The sequence below is a fragment of the Sabethes cyaneus genome, chromosome 2 (genome assembly GCF_943734655.1).
Source record: "Sabethes cyaneus chromosome 2, idSabCyanKW18_F2, whole genome shotgun sequence".
Taxonomy (NCBI): domain Eukaryota; kingdom Metazoa; phylum Arthropoda; class Insecta; order Diptera; family Culicidae; genus Sabethes; species Sabethes cyaneus.
This window is the reverse complement of record NC_071354.1, coordinates 77,707,041-77,723,970: the sequence shown is the minus strand read 5'-3', so window position 1 is coordinate 77,723,970 and position 16,930 is coordinate 77,707,041. Positions and strand designations below refer to the sequence as shown.

General features: G+C 41.6%; 1 protein-coding gene across 1 annotated transcript in view; it reads left to right on the top strand.

Moving 5' to 3' along the window:
• Positions 1 to 16,930, top strand: part of LOC128735096 (serum response factor homolog) — a 416,200-nt gene that overhangs the window by 256,291 nt on the left and 142,979 nt on the right. The gene's annotated exons all lie outside the window — the stretch shown is intronic.

Below are 16,930 nucleotides of genomic sequence, written 5' to 3'. Positions count from 1 at the left end.
GAGATGCCCTCGTTCTTAGGTCATTTGCCATGTATGATGTCCCCGAACGACTATATCGGACGCTGCCTTGAAGTTGATGAAAATGGAGTATGTGGGCACATATGTGATCACGAAACTTTTGCAATATCTCTTAGTCTCTTGAAACTAGTTTGGTTAGTGATGAGTACGCGGTAATAATATCTGAAAAAGTATCATGCAGACGGTGTTAATTGCAGCTGACGCATATGACTTGTTCCATTCGCTCACCTGATTTTTCTGCCTTCAAAAATGTTACTTACTTTACTTTAGTGACAACAGTCTGTTTCCACTAGTCCACAGCCTCCTGCCAGTTCTCTGCTGAAAATTTTGTCTACCTAATCTTAATTTTTTCTTTTTGTCTGGTTTTTAAGTCTTTTCCAGGGGTTAACTACTTTAATACAAAGTCGAAATATCAGAAAGAAATAAAAACTGATCTGATTTCCATTGCAGATTGAAAAGCCAGACAAAAAGTAGAAAGTCGAGATTATAAAGTTACCGGGTGACATTCTCGCCACGTCCCCAACCCATCGCTGCCTGCATCATTGTACTGCATTGTCCCTTTTGTTATTGTTTCTACCGGAGAGATTGAAAGACATTTAGCTAATCGGTTTGTGCCCGAAAATGTCCGTCGGTAACCGTCAGCACCAGCGGTTACATGTAGTGACCGGGTCCACCATATCTTTCTTTTTTCCTTTTTTTATATTGGCAATCAAAACTTGATATTAGACTACGGCCTAGTGGTGTAATTGGTTAAACCAGTGGTTCCCAGATGTAGGCATGGTGATCTTCCCATAAAAGTCTTGGGTTGCTTTAGGTGCTTATAGCAAAATATCTTCAGGTGGCTTCAACTATCATTTCCCAAAAATCACCATAATAATATGCATTCGGTTGCGTAACATGCACGAAACATCACTCACATCACGAAACATTCCTTTCACAATCCCACCTATCAGTCTGCGGGCCGCTCGAACTACCTTAAAGGACCGCTCGTGGGCCACATTTTGGCCATTACTGGGTTAAAATAACACGCACCACCGGAGATGGAGGGCTATGAGTTCGACTCTCACCTTCGATCAGTCTATATTTACAGCCTAATATCAAGAGTTTTCAGTTCAGTTGAATTTACATTTTTGACATCAAACATTTACTCTTCCTTAAGAAAAAAGTAAGCTTGACTGCTATAGAGTTAATAAAAAAGAGAAAGTTAATATTTGCTTAACTTTTCTGAACGATTTACTTTTCTGAAAGTGACCTCTTTCGACAGTGTACTGTACTGGGTTTGTTCAAAAAGTATCGCAAATCAGGAATTTTCACGGGTTACGTATGTTCGATTTTCGATCTTTTTGTGGCGTTATGTTGGTTCTCATTACCCTCACTGATGTTAACAATTTCGGCCATTTTGAATGTTCATTCAGCTTTTGACAGCTATTGTGCGTGGACGTGTTTCAGCTTGTCTTCGATTTTTGTCTATTCCAAAAAATGGTGAAAGTTTTGTTGACAGTTTTCTTCGCTTGCAGGGGCGTGGTGCATTGTGCGTTCTTGCCGCAGGGTAGAACGGCCAATAAGGAATATTACCTTCAAGTAATGCGCAATTTGCGCGAAGCATTCCGCCAGAAACGCCCGGATTTGTGTAAAAACAGAAATCGGCTTTTCTGCCATGATAACTCCCCTGCTCATACATCATTACCTGTGCGCGAATTTTTGGCCAAAAACAACGCTTCAATAATGCCTCACCCACCGTATTCCCCAGACCTTCCCCCTTAAGGAGATAAAGACAGCATCGAAGCCCAAGCAAGAATGTGAGTTTTATTGTACTCTTATGGCGGTCTTCATGACCATGATTTTGGTCTTAAATTCCATCATAAGAGTGTAATAAAACTCAAATTGTTACTTAGGAGAAGGAGTTGAACAAGATCACAAAAAATGATTTTTCAAAATGCTTCGCGGATTGGGAAAAACGTTATCACAAGTGTATAATGTCTGATGGGGATTTTTTTCCTGTATGGACTCATCACTGCGACCAGTAACGTTTGATCTATTGTGATATCACCCGGGTGTTTGCTGTATAACCCGCACTGCATTTATTTTTGCTATACCGTCATCCGGGGATACTTGCAACACTTTTGAACTTTGACTTGGTATAACTTTCGAAGTGTACCGTTTAGATCCAAGTGTAAGTAGCCAAAACTTGTATAGTGGTCAGTACTTTTGATTTATGATTATGAGAAAAATTATCAACTAAATGAGCCTGTAGAATGAACTGAAAATAGTGGTGTTACAAGTTACCCAGTAAACGGGGTTACTGAACTTTTCTGATTTTGCGTTTCTTATGATTTTAAATTTGATTTCAAACCACAAATGAGCATTTTTAGATATTTTGAGTATATTTCTAGTAAAACAAGTGATACTGGAGGCATGTTTTGTTTCCCAATTTTGATTATCGCTTTCTTGAAGACATTCGGTGAAAATGCAGCATGTCGGCGAACTTCAAATTGCCGTTTCAAGGCACGTGGAATTCTTCACAATTTTCATTTTTCTGGAGATGGCAGTAGACAAAATAACATCGTACAGATGCAAACATATTGTTTACATACTGTCTATTATTCTAATTATCTATTTTACAAGTGCTGCAAGCCGCGTCATATTGGATTAACAACACGAATTCGTCATTACTTCTCCTAGTTCAAAATATAAATAAAGCTCAAAGTTGCTATTTGTTAGCTTATATGATGTACTAATTGTGTACAGGAACCAAACGATAAAAAATAATTACTTGTCAATGCACTGACGCAACTTTGCGCATCCATTTTTCCTACTCTGAAAATGAAATTACTTTCCAGTCGTATAAAAACAAGCAAATCAAAGATATAATGGATTAAATTTAACTAAACAATAGGTAAACGTCGCTTCTTTAAAAACCCATTGACTACAAACGGTTATGTTAACAAACAAATGCGTTAGAGCTGTCAAAAGCGCGATGCGCAAAAGTGTTACAAGTAACCCCGGTGTTGCAAGTATCCCCGGATGACGGTAACCGCTATTGATTGAGCGATATGCTTTGAATTTTTTATGCGTACTTGTGTGTAATTGGGTACCCTTCCTTCAATGCTTTACTCTACTTTACCCACCTCGTTCCACATGACAGCGCGCAGTCCCCAATTATAGTCATCCCTGGCGTGGCAAACCAGTGCATTTTTACTACAAGGGTCTCATTTTTGCACTGTCAATAGGCCATATCGGGATAATATAGAACTCAGCATGAAGGAAGAGTGATGAGGGGCCTAAGAATAAACCCACGCTAAAGTCACTACAGAGCCCCCTTCCGATGGGGATTACTTTGAAGGGGACAAAATAGATATTCATGAATAAATAAATACTTGAACTTTGACTTGGACTTGGTCATGGTCTTGGTCTTGGTCTTGGTCATGGTCTTGGTCTTGGTCATGGTCTTGGTCTTGGTCTTGGTCTTGGTCTTGGTCTTGGTCTTGGTCTTGGTCTTGGTCTTGGTCTTGGTCTTGGTCTTGGTCTTGGTCTTGATCTTGGTCTTGGTCTTGGTCTTGGTCTTGGTCTTGGTCTTGGTCTTGGTCTTGTTCTTGGTCTTGGTCTTGGTCTTGGTCTTGGTCTTGGTCTTGGTCTTGGTCTTGGTCTTGGTCTTGGTCTTGGTCTTGGTCTTGGTCTTGGTCTTGGTCTTGGTCTTGGTCTTGGTCTTGGTCTTGATCTTGGTCTTGGTCTTGGTCTTGGTCTTGGTCTTGGTCTTGGTCTTGGTCTTGGTCTTGTTCTTGGTCTTGGTCTTGGTCTTGGTCTTGGTCATGGTCTTGGTCTTGGTCATGGTCTTGGTCTTGGTCTTGGTCTTGGTCTTGGTCTTGGTCTTGGTCTTGGTCTTGGTCTTGGTCTTGGTCTTGGTCTTGGTCTTGGTCTTGATCTTGGTCTTGGTCTTGGTCTTGGTCTTGGTCTTGGTCTTGGTCTTGGTCTTGTTCTTGGTCTTGGTCTTGGTCTTGGTCTTGGTCTTGGTCTTGGTCTTGGTCTTGGTCTTGGTCTTGGTCTTGGTCTTGGTCTTGGTCTTGGTCTTGGTCTTGGTCTTGGTCTTGGTCTTGGTCTTGGTCTTGGTCTTGGTCTTGGTCTTGGTCTTGGTCTTGGTCTTGGTCTTGGTCTTGGTCTTGGTCTTGGTCTTGGTCTTGGTCTTGGTCTTGGTCTTGGTCTTGGTCTTGGTCTTGGTCTTGGTCTTGGTCTTGGTCTTGGTCTTGGTCTTGGTCTTGGTCTTGGTCTTGGTCTTGGTCTTGGTCTTGGTCTTGGTCTTGGTCTTGATCTTGGTCTTGGTCTTGGTCTTGGTCTTGGTCTTGGTCTTGGTCTTGGTCTTGGTCTTGGTCTTGGTCTTGGTCTTGGTCTTGGTCTTGGTCTTGGTCTTGGTCTTGGTCTTGGTCTTGGTCTTGGTCTTGGTCTTGGTCTTGGTCTTGGTCTTGGTCTTGGTCTTGGTCTTGGTCTTGGTCTTGGTCTTGGTCTTGGTCTTGGTCTTGGTCTTGGTCTTGGTCTTGGTCTTGGTCTTGGTCTTGGTCTTGGTCTTGGTCTTGGTCTTGGTCTTGGTCTTGGTCTTGGTCTAGCTATAAAGCACAAAGTTTGCTGCTATGAAAAGCTAAATCAGTCAAAGTTAAAATTTTACTGTCAGGTTATCCTGATCAATTTAATTTATAGCGACCATAATAAAATAATAAAATATCCGAAAGAATCTATAGGGGAACAAGGGGTAAGAAGGCCCGGCGGGGTAAGAGGGACCACATCGATTTCGTCAAGAAATCCTTAAATTTTCTACAAATGCCCCAGTATGTTTTGTTTATTAGCCTATCTAAACACTTTCGAGACAACCTGTGGCAGAAACGACAAAATACATAGCTTTTTTTTTGCTGAATAACCTTAAATTTTTTGCTGCTGAAATTATATCGCATGAAGACACTGCGAACGAAAAGTTTGTTTTGATTCTAGTTTTGACGTTGGTTACGGCCGAGTGCCACAGGTTGTCTCGAAAGTGTTTAGATAGGCTAATAAACAAAACATACTGGGGCATTTATAGAAAATTTAAAGATTTCTTTGCGAAATCGATGTGGTCCCTCTTACCCCGCCGGGCCTTCTTACCCCTTGTTACCCTACAATGAGACGAGCCGTTGGTAGTTATTTAGTAGTGCTAGTTTAATAAACACGTCAAAAACGATGGGTGTTTCACAACCGGGGCCGTTTCACAACAGGGGACAATCCCCTAGATATAACATTGGCCTTTTAATAAGCTGACCTGAATGCATGTACATTTTAGGTATGTTTATTTTTAGGTAAATTTATTCATCGAATCATTTGCAGTTTAATTTTTATATTTTTCATTGGAATTGATGCTGATTCAGCATTGCGAAATCCGTAACCCTTAAGGTACAAGCTTTTTTCGCCAAATTTAAGTTTGCTATTTGTTGAAATTAAAACGTAAGTTTCTAGATTATAGTGATCTGTGATCTCTACATTTCTTTTTTTATTAATACTTTAAAATGTAATTTTTTGGTCACTTGATTCGATTGATCGTTTCGAAACAAAAATTAAATTGCTCTACACAGCACAATAAAAATGTCAAATAGGAACCAAACTGCTCATAAACTACGTCATGCAGACAATCGATAAATCTGACTTCGCGGCGATGACGAGTTCCTCCCGTCGTCGTCGTCGCTTCAATTTGTCCCCGACGTACGCAGAATCACGATGAGTTGGTAGTGAATTTCATTAAAACTCGCATCGCTTTGGCAAACGACAAAAAAAGTAAATAACTTCCTAAAATTGATGAGAAAATCTGATGAGTATTGTATAGTAGCCAATCGCAGATCGATCGTCTTCTTTCTCCCGGGAGTCCCGGACGGTCAATGATCCCGCCCGACCGCGCCGGCCGGATTCTGCAGCCTCCGGAACGCGGGTGTACATTTCAATCAGAAAACGCTCGTCTTCTTTCTCGGTGGACCTCTTGGCGCTGCGCTGCAGCGCTGACCGATGATGACTGTCAAGGAAGGCCACGAACCTGACTGCCTGATCGAATGATGACACCGATAAACGGACGACGGTTCACAATTTTCTTTTTGGAACTCGATTTCGAACGTACGTACACACACATACACGCATTGTGGACGGTACAGTACGGTATGCATTTTTACGACAAGGATTTTCAATCAAATTAAGTATCGCTTTTGATGGTTCCTGCAGCGTGACGCGGATCTTCGAGCTGGGAGAATAAATTTGTTGTTTTAATTTCGGCAGAAAGTTTTCGCTAGAGCCGTCACAACATTTTAACAGTTCTGTACATAGGATGGAGGTTAGTTTAGAAACAAATTACGCAATTGAAAATTAAGTTGAAATTTACTTGCTTGATGACGGCATTCCATGTCAATTAAAATTCTTTGGATATTTTTGTATCGTTTATCTCCGTGGCTAGCTAATCGAACGCGCAGCATACCCTATTGACAGGAGCGTCGAACAATAATTCTTTGGTTGGCCTCCGATTAAGAAAGTATTTTTGATAACTTTTTTACATGCATTGCAACCGAGAGTAACGAGGAAGCGCGCGAGACAGCAAGACAGACCGATATCGAGACAAAGAGAAGGACCTTTTAATGAGTTTATTGTATGGTTCGCAACAAAAAAGTCGATTTTCAATAGCTTTCGGTTATTACCACTATTATTTTCGTCTCCCCGGGGGACGCACCGACCGGGACGGATCACCAGCAGCTTGATGCATTGTGATGCGTATCCGGAACGCTGACTGCCTGGCAGCGAAGGAAGACGCTCCTGCTGGTTGTTGTCGTTCATTAAAAGAGAGAAATTTCTTATTTATGTGCAACTCTTTTCTTCCCGAAAGCCTATTGATGACGGGCAGAGTAACACAGCACAAATCGCAGTACATTTCACGACGGGAACAACAACAACGGCCTGAAATTGGTATGTCCCCACTGTACTGCATTGTGATAATGACGGCAGGATAATAACAGTCGCACCGCGCGGTGTGACGCGATTTATTCGAAGTATGTGAGTGCGACACGATTTTTTTTAATAAATTGTTCGTACCCTGAAAAATATAGGAACATGAAAGCCAGCATAGTTTAATCACGGCTTGGTTTATAATTTTTTTTTGTGCAGCATAAACGGTTTTTCCACTTGCCCGTCCAGATCTTACAAAATAAATTACGCATTTAATTATTGAACGGTGTTTAAATTAATAAGTTTAATGTTGGATGTTCTGATTGAAACTCCAAATATCAGCATGGCATCCATCGGAATCTTTACCAAGAGAATCCATTGGTTGCGGGGTAGATTGAAATTCAATTTCCAACCTGTTAGCACCGAATTTGATCGATATGATATATTATTATGCGAAACGGCCGGCAATGCAAGCAATGCACGATTTTATCATGCCGTTTCGTATAATGAGCTTTGGAAACATTTCTTATTAAGCTAACCGGAGTAACATACTGGTTTGTGCCACCATCATCGATAGCAAGGAACTATGCCAACAGCCAGAGCAAGAGATCAGTGGGACAGCAGTTGGACCATTAGTCGTTCGAAGGCGCTGTGGTCCTCTCACCAGTTGCAACTGTCTACCGTATCACGAAGTATTGAAAAGCCGGCAATAAACAAGAAATCAATAAGCACCCTTCGCTCTACGGCGTTACGATAAAAGATTAGGACGGGTTTCCCGCCCCACTGTATAGTAAGCGGTGGGCGCAACAAATAAAACTCAAACAGCCCGGAGGGAGTTCGAGACGACTAGCCGTTGTTGTAGTTCTTTTTTTTGCATCGCCAGTTGCAAGGCTTTCGATGAAATCGAAAGATTATGATTAAGTATTAAAATATTTAACTCCATAATGATAATAATTCATTTCATCGCAGCAGCTACCACGTAGAGCCCCAGCGCGGAATGGATCCTGCCGAAGCATTAACCGCACCGCCGACCGACCGACCGTGGCGCTCTCTTTGGTCGTGATAAAGAAATCGAAATTTAATAATAATAAACCACGAAAGGTGTAATCAATTTTTTACATCTCGCACTTTTTCGGGCTGCACGTTTTAAATCGACCGCTTAAGTGTTCACTTGCGCGAACGGACATGGCGTCAATTGGCGACCTGTGCAAGTATGTGGTAATCACATTTTAAGCTGGTCGGTTAGGTCACGTCCAAGTGGGTGCGCAATCAACTATGCGATGACATAGGCATGCATAAAGGTTCGGTGGTTGTGTTAAATCATAACTTTTACAATTTCCCCTTCAACCTACCATCCCAGACGACGATGTCCGGTGCGCTATATTAGACTGATTAATTAGATATGAATGCTTTTCTTGATTTGTTAAACAAACTAAAATTAAACGACGCTGTTATGATACTTTCAATATAGTATCCATAATTGAAATCATTTTAACGAACCAAATAACAGATATTTGCTCGTACATCAGTCATAAAAGCACTTTAGTAATAAAAGGGATTTAACAATAACCCTGAAATTAATTAACCGTTGCAGGATTTACTGGTGGACCAATTATTGTCTCGCCGTAATTAATATAATCGTATTAACTACTTAAATTACAAATGAATAAATGTATGGAGCGGTTAGCAGACTTACGTTGATTTCTTCGAAATATCGCACTACTAGGCTGTGCTAGATTCTGTACGACTCGTAAACCTCGTGAAACCATAACTTTAGCAAATGTCGATGAGTAATTTCAGCGCAAAATTAAATTATATTTAATTTAGAATTGCCTCCCAGTTGCGCAATGATGCTGTGCACTAACAACTGACTGTGACTGACTGACTGTGACGTTGTGACTGTGAATCGCAAGTCAAGTTCCAAAAACGGAACGGAACCAAAACTTTTGTTAAGACACTTCTAAATAAAATATAATTATTTTGAGCTCTAGTAAAAGAACACGAAACAGCTCGAAAGAATTCGAACATTCTCTCTCTACTTTCAGTTCGTACTTCACCAAATATCGTCCACTCGAACATTGTGAGGACGCACGCGTATGTCCTCCATGAGTAACGTCACAGCTTGAAGTCTATAATAAATCGCAACTCCTCTAACGAGGATTTTATACATTTTATTGGCTTCTAGTATGCTTCTTGCTCTTAAAGTCTTGTGAAGGGTAAAGTAGGCCCGATTTCTTGATTGAACGTGTCGTTGTTTCTCCTTACTAGTTTTGTAGTCTACGGTCACCAGCAATCCCAAATGCACGTGGTTACCGTCCGTGAATCTTTTAAGCCCCTTCCTTCCATGTATTTGGTCTTCGACGCATTTATTGTTAATCCAAGCCTCCTAGATTCAGTCTGTCGTAGATTGCTTTTACCGTTTCATCGGTGAAGCAGCGTAGTAGGTGGCTACCTTAGCTAAAAATCGTGCCTATCGTTGCGATACCCACTCTTCGAACCATCATCTTTGGAGTTATGTTGAAAAGCATGCAGGACACCTTGTCTCAACCCTTGCCACGTCTCGAAAGAGCTCAAGAAACGTCCTCAAGATGCGCACGAAACACATCACCTGATCTGATGTAGCTCTGATCCGTGAAGCCGTTTTCGTGCAGTAACTTCCATAGCAGGTCTCCATCGACTGTATCATCTTTTCAAGAAAGCCATAAAATTGCTGCAACTTTTATGAATCGAATAGCATACAAACCATCAAAGTTCATTATAAAGAGTTATAAGCGCTCAAAATCTTTCATTCTTCCATTCAACCAAGTGCAGATATGTCATGTTGTCCACGTCAATATCGTACAATAATGCAACCCAGAGGAGAATGGTGCTTTGCAAATGCAACAAAATTAATACAATGATAGTTTAGAGGTACAACCGTGCAACTCCTAAATAGCTGGAACTTCAACGGAACGTACCAGTGTGGGCAGAAATAAATCTAGTGAAGTATGGTAAGGATCAATAGGAAGCAGAAGAAAACGAACCGAAGCATGGAGTTCTCTTCTTCAGGAAGGCAGTGGACGAGGTTCGTGCAAGGCAAATACGCAGGAATTCAAACGCACCGACCACAGCACTATACTACACTATACTTCGCTCCCCATGAAAACATTTCGGCTCGTAATTGACGGATTGAGTGGATGTGCTCGTCGATATGCTCGAAAATCTTGCTTCTATCAGGTCTGATATAAACTGCAGCTAGCAAAAACTTCATGGGTTTGATAATATCAGAATCACAGACTTTTTCGAGACAATTTCCATGTCTTAAATCGGCCAGTGAACTAGAGAACTGTTGAGAAACAGCAGTCAATACGCCGCCAAAACTATTTTTGTCACTATTCCTCGAGCTACGATCACAACGATACACGTTAAAGGTGGGTCCAACCAGTTGAAGGGAAGCGATGCAGTTATCTAAGCCGGTTTCAGGTAGCACGATTACATCATAATTATCCGCAGCATTTGATACTATGAATCATCAAATAGAGATAGCTAAATTTGATAAACTGGGCATGAATGAACATTTGCTTCTTTGCCTCCAATCTTACCTAAGCGGTCGGAGTATGTCTGTTAAAATAGGTGATCATATTTCATCTTTGTTCTCAGTTTGATCCGGCGTTCCACAAGGGAGTCATCTTGGGTCATTTTTATTCTTGTTATATATGAACGATGTCAATTTCATATTGAATTGCATGAAACTCCCGTACGCCGACGATTTAGAGCTATACTACACTATAAAACAACCACAAGATACACTTTTCCTACATAAACAGCTGGAAGTTTTCGCAGAATGGTGCCAAATAAACCGCATGTCGCTTAACGTATGCAAATGCTCGATAATCTCTTTTGGTCGAAGACAATCACTTTTCCACTTTAACTATGCCTTAGCGGGTGTACAGTTAAAGCGCGAATCAACAGTCAAGGATTTGGGAATCCTAATCGACACTAAACTAACCTTTAAGGATCACATCGCTTACATCGTGTCAAAAGCTTATTCGCAGCTGGGCTTTTTATTTCGCTTTGCGAAGAAGTTTAAGGATGTCTACTACTTGAAAACTCTATATTGCTCGATTGTGCGACTTATCCTAGAATATACGCCCATCATCTGGTCTCCTTACTACCAGAACGAAACTCAACGCATTGAGGCTATTCAGCGAAAATTCATCCGCTTTGCTCTACGTGATCTCAGGTGGACGGCTCCATTAAATCTGCCCAGCTATAAAAGCAGATACATGCTTATTAATTTGGAACTACTAGAGGAGAGACGAAATGTAGCGTAAGCGTCCTTTATTGGTGATCTCTTGCAAGGATACATCGATTGATCTGCGCTGCTCAGTACCTGGATATCAGCATACGTCGCCGCAATCTTCGGTCCCATTCGTTTCTCATCATTGGTCCTGCGAGAACAAATTATGGACTTCACGAACCAATGCGTAGCATGTCTCGTGTATTCAACAAATGTTATAACGTATTTAATTTTAATGTATCTCGACAAACTAATAAGTGTAGTTTTAAGCGTGTATTATGTTAATTTATGTTGCCTATACGTGTGTACCTTTATGCATCTATAGTTATATAGTACAATCTGTCATTGGTGTGATTTTTTACCTGTTGACTAAGCAATAAAATACCTCAGCGAAAGTTATGCTCGGATTGCAATACCAAGGTAAACAAATTCTTCGACCATTTCAAAAGTATCTCCATCTATCACCACCGCAGTTCCAACACCCGAAGGGCTACCACGCTTTCTACCAGCCACCATATACTTTGATTTAGTAGAATTTATGATTAGCCCTGTCTTCGCAGCTGCCTCCTTCAGATCAAGATGCACGTACGCTTCTTCCACACGGTTAACACCGATGATATCGATGTCGTCCGCGAACCCTAAGAGCATATGAGATTTCGTGATGATGGTACCGCTTCTCTGCATGCCTGGCCTTCGAATAGCACCTTCCAATGCAATGTTGAACAGCAAATTCGATAGTCCGTCACCTTGCTTAAAACCATCGTCACGTCACAAACGAGTCCGGTGTCTCACCCCCTATCCTGATGCTTGATTTTGAACTATCAAGGGTAGCACGTGTTAGCCTAATCAGTTTTGTTGGAAAACCATGTTCAAGCATAATCTGCCACAGCTCATTCCGTTTAACTGAATCGTACGCTGCCTTGATGTCTTTGATCAAATGGTGAGTCTGCAAGTTGAATTCCTGGAATTTATCGAGGATCTGTCACAAATCCGTCGAGGAGCGTCCCTCTCGAAAACCGCACTGGTGTTCGCCAATAAAGGTTTCCTGCAACGACCTCAGTATGACAAACATGATGCGGGAGAGAAATTTGTATGCAGAAATTAATAGAGTAATGCTTCGATAATTGCTGCATTCGAGTCGATGGCCCTTCTTGTAAATAGGGCATATGAAACCTTCCAACCAGTCTGTAGGTAATTCCTCCTCAGGCCATACCTTTAGCACTGACGAACTGACATGACACTTAGAAGAAAATCCTTTAAAAACCATCGTTCTGCACATTTTGCTTGCACACTAGCACCCTCTGTTATGCATGCTGCGGAGTAGCTTGCATTTGCAGGGTTTTATGCTGTAGGGTTTTGTACATTTGAATGGTTTTATACTGAAAACTCAAAGCAACACTCGCGCGTCGCGGTAAGGCCATGTTGCGAAACATGCTTTTTTGAAAAATGAGTGGTTTTTGATTGGACGATGGAATTATCGCGAGTGTCTCGTCTGTTTGTCTGTGCCTTTAGTATAACCTGATGGATTGCATAATACTGCCGTTCGCTCCCGACTTTCAAAAGTTTCCAGCTACTTTACCGTTTTTCAGCTCTCTCGCTGCATTCCTAACCTGGTCCAAAGTTAGTGGATCCACAGCTTGTTCATCCTCCTCAATCATCATCTGACCACTCCATCTTGTTCACGATTCAACAATGCATCGAAACGTTGCTTCCAACGCCTAGCCACCTCCGATCTTTCGGTAATCAGGTTCCCTCCTAGTCGTTGCACATAACAGGAGTTGGCACGGTCCGGTTCCTGATTCCGTTGATCGTATTAACGAAGCTTCTCGTATCGTGCCTCTCGAAGCATTTCTCCGCCTCCGCAAGAACGCGATCCCAGTGCTGACGTTTCTTACGACGGTGAAGTCTCTTTTCGGCAGCTCAAGCATCTCAGTATCTCTCTCTGCACTGGTGTGTCACAGTTGCAGCCATTATGTGACTTCTGGTTCGATTCTTCTCATCAATCACTCGCTGGCACTCTGCGACAAACCACTCACTGGAAGTGGCCAGCAGTAGTACCCAACACTTCTGGCGCTGTAGCACAGAGAACAGACAATTATGTTCATATAAAATATTACGCAAAAGGTGTGTAAGCTTTTAAACAAGACACTAGCGACATCTCTCTTAGGGTGCACCAGTTGCCCAACATCCTCGTTGCCCAATTTATTATATATGCTTGTCATAATCTACATATTCGAAACACTGGCAACTCCAATGTCAGTTACTGTAGCAACCGTAGCAACGGGTCGATTTTGTTTGTTATTTGTCGAACACGGCTAAACATTGAAAACAGAAACCAAAGCGCATTTCAAATTTTTCTGTTATTTTGGATTAGTTTGGTCAAACAGGTAGGTATCGTATTTAAAGTTTTTCCACATTGAATCGAACCATTTCATTATTAAGCCAGCATGACTCTACCACGGTGGTACTAGCTATGGATTTTTTATCTTTGAGCACCGGAAAATCAGTACTACTTCATCGAAGTCCGCCGAGAAGCGTTTGGCTGCGATTCATTGACCTCAGAGGTGGCGACCGGTATAATCGCGGTATATTCTCGACCTATATGCCAATGACTCGTCATCGAATTCATAGTCAAAATCACTCTTATCGCCATGAAGTTCGGTTTAATTTCAATTGGCGAAACTTACCTGCAAGCAATTCCATTACCCCGAACGTTCCCCGTTCTGGTACGTTCGCAATCCGGTACAGGTACACAGTTTCTTCGTAGAATTAAAAACGAATTATTCAATAATTGTTTACTATTTTTGATGAATGATGTTTACCTTTATTTTGAGTTGCGTAGTTTGGGTAAACAATACGTTAGTTGCTGTAGCAACTGTTAAAAGCTTTGGCGAAAATATAGCGAAAGCTCAAATTAAATCAAAGCCTATTATGTTAGTGATATGAGCGCCACGTAACGGGAGCATTACCACTTACTTTCGAAATGGTGGCTAAGCTTTTACACACGTTGCAAGCTCAAAGATGAATGTCTGTTCTCTGTAGCTGTAGTACTGATCGCGTCGTGGATGTGTCTCTACTGTTTGTTCAAGTTCTCTCCGAGATTTTATTCAATTTCCAGGTTTCGTATTCTATTAATACGCTCCAAAAACTTCAGTCTCTCCGAGATGTTCACCGATCCGCTTGTCAGTCTTTCGAGAGTACTCTGCAGCAACTCCTTCCACTGATAACTGCCGAATGTTCAGCCGTATCTTTCTCATTGGTTTCGATTTGAATACGTTGGACAACCGGGCACGGATCTTACTTACTACGAAATAGTGGTCCGGGTCGACGTTTGGTCCCCGGAAGGATCGCACGTCTCCGACATAAGAAAAGTGCAGACCATCAACCGGAACGTGGTCGATCTGGAAGCAGGTCTCTCCATAAGGGTGTTTCCAGGTGTGCTTCCGAATGCTCCATCGTGCAAAATGGGTACTACAGGTAACCATTCCTCAGGCTGCAGCGAAGTTGATTACCCTCAGGCCATTGTCGTTTGTGATAGGGTGGAGACTTCGTCTACCAATAACGGGACGAAGGAACTTTTCACGTCCGACCTGCGCATTTGTATCCCCGATGACTATCTTTATGTCACTCTCCATAGGTCCTGTCGAGAATATCATAGAACGCCTTTTTTACATCATAGGATTTGTCATTAGTCGGTGCGTACATATTTATCAGACTGTAGTTAAAGAACTTGCCCTTAACTCTCAACACGCATAGACGGTCATTGATGGGCCTTCACCTAATGACACGCTTCATTTGTTTTCCATGTAATACGAATACGACCCTAGGCTCTGCTTTATCGCCGCCACTGTAATAGATGTGATATTTGAATTAGAGATGGTCGGCTTTCATATTTTAATACACATTTTAATATGTCAAGCCCGAACCCGACTCAAACCCGACGGGTTTGGTTTTTTTTTTGGGTTTCGGGTCTGAAAACCCGAGACCCGACCATCTCTACTGTCTTGGGTAAAGCTGGCGAGACACAGCGTTTCATAAGTCAGCCACCCGCACCGGATCAGTCGCTGTTGTATGCCGCCCCTAACCTGGGATACAGCCGCATACCTGGTACGGAAACGGCGATTCACCGTGCAGTGGGATCACCGTCGTGAGCCGCCCCTAACATGGTCATGGCTCTCGGACGCTGGCAAGGCTTTTCCTTTTGCCGACACTCAGCAGATGCATGAGTGCCTCCTTCCCTATCGGTATACCACCTTAGCTTCCACCGGAGTTGGTGACCCGATCTCCAAGGCAAGGTTGCTCGTATGCCGGCTGATACCACGAGGAGGTAGGGACAGGACTTACTGGATAAGAGGCTAATGACCACTGTGGGGTCTATTTTATAACTGCAGGTACGCGAAGTACCGATGTTACGCAGTACCCAGTCATTTACTAGCCACTTACTTAGGTGAATTTGTTGATCCGAAGTTTATAATACTGGACGGGGATGGAATCGGTTTATGGATTCATATTGGATTGGGTAAATAAATAGCGCCTATAATTGAAATATAGAGTTGTTCCAGTGACTCTCTAAAAGTCGGTAGAGTAGTTCTGCCGATTAGATTACCTTCTAAAATCTATAGGAATACTTTATAATAACTGTTTCAAATATATCATCTCTTACTGTAAAGATAAAGATAAAGCAAAGAATAAAGCTCCGGAATCTACGAGTTTGCGGAGTTAGGAATAACAAAATCGTCTTTTTCAAAACCAAACTACCAAATACCGCAGCACTGAGAATTGATTCAGGATTAGACAGTGAATGATCCAACATTGTTTGCACTTGCAAAAGGAATCCTGTTAAAAGATTCCTGATCCACACCTTACCGCCACAGGTCCAAGATGACTACTAAATTGAGAGCAGACAAGAAATTTAACGATTTGGCCAGAGGAATCAGAATCTTTCCATATGCAGCTTGGTGAGCATCCTGGAGATGAATTATATTGATGGTTCAAAATGTGTGTTGAAAATCGGCAACATTAAAGATCTAAAATTAAAAAAAAGGAAAACTTATCCAATTTAATTCTGCTATGTATATTTTATTCTACTATATACATAGTAGAATTAAATTGGATAAGTTTTCTTCTTGTTTAATATTAGATTTCGTATTCTACTAAGACGCTCCAAAAACTTCAGTCAACATTAAAGATGCTTGTGGACTAAAGACAGTCAGAAAAGACTGAATAATAAACAGTCTTGATAAGGTACAGTCATCGCATCGGTAACAGTCGACGAGGAGTCGGAATGTGGTAGATACGCTGGACCAAGACTTCGATATAAAACATAGTATCAAGCATAACTTTTGAACTATATTCTCCATTTTTAACAAACCTCTTTTAACGTTTAAGTCGAGCTTATTTATAAATTTTCCGACAAAAATTCCTACCGAATATAACTAACTCAGTTCTTCGAATCGCAACATTTGCAGAGAATTGGCTATTCCTTAGTCAACAAACTAAAAACAAGCCAAACGGCGAAGCCAGAAGCTGTTGCCCTGAATCACAATCAACACATAGCTGACCCAGTTCGGTTTCATAAAATCCATCAAATAGTGCATAGAGGCTTAACAGATTGCCGAATTCCTCGACATTTCGCTAGCCAACCTCACGTGAACTTGCTGATTTCGGGAATGACGTTCCAAACGATGTCAACATCTA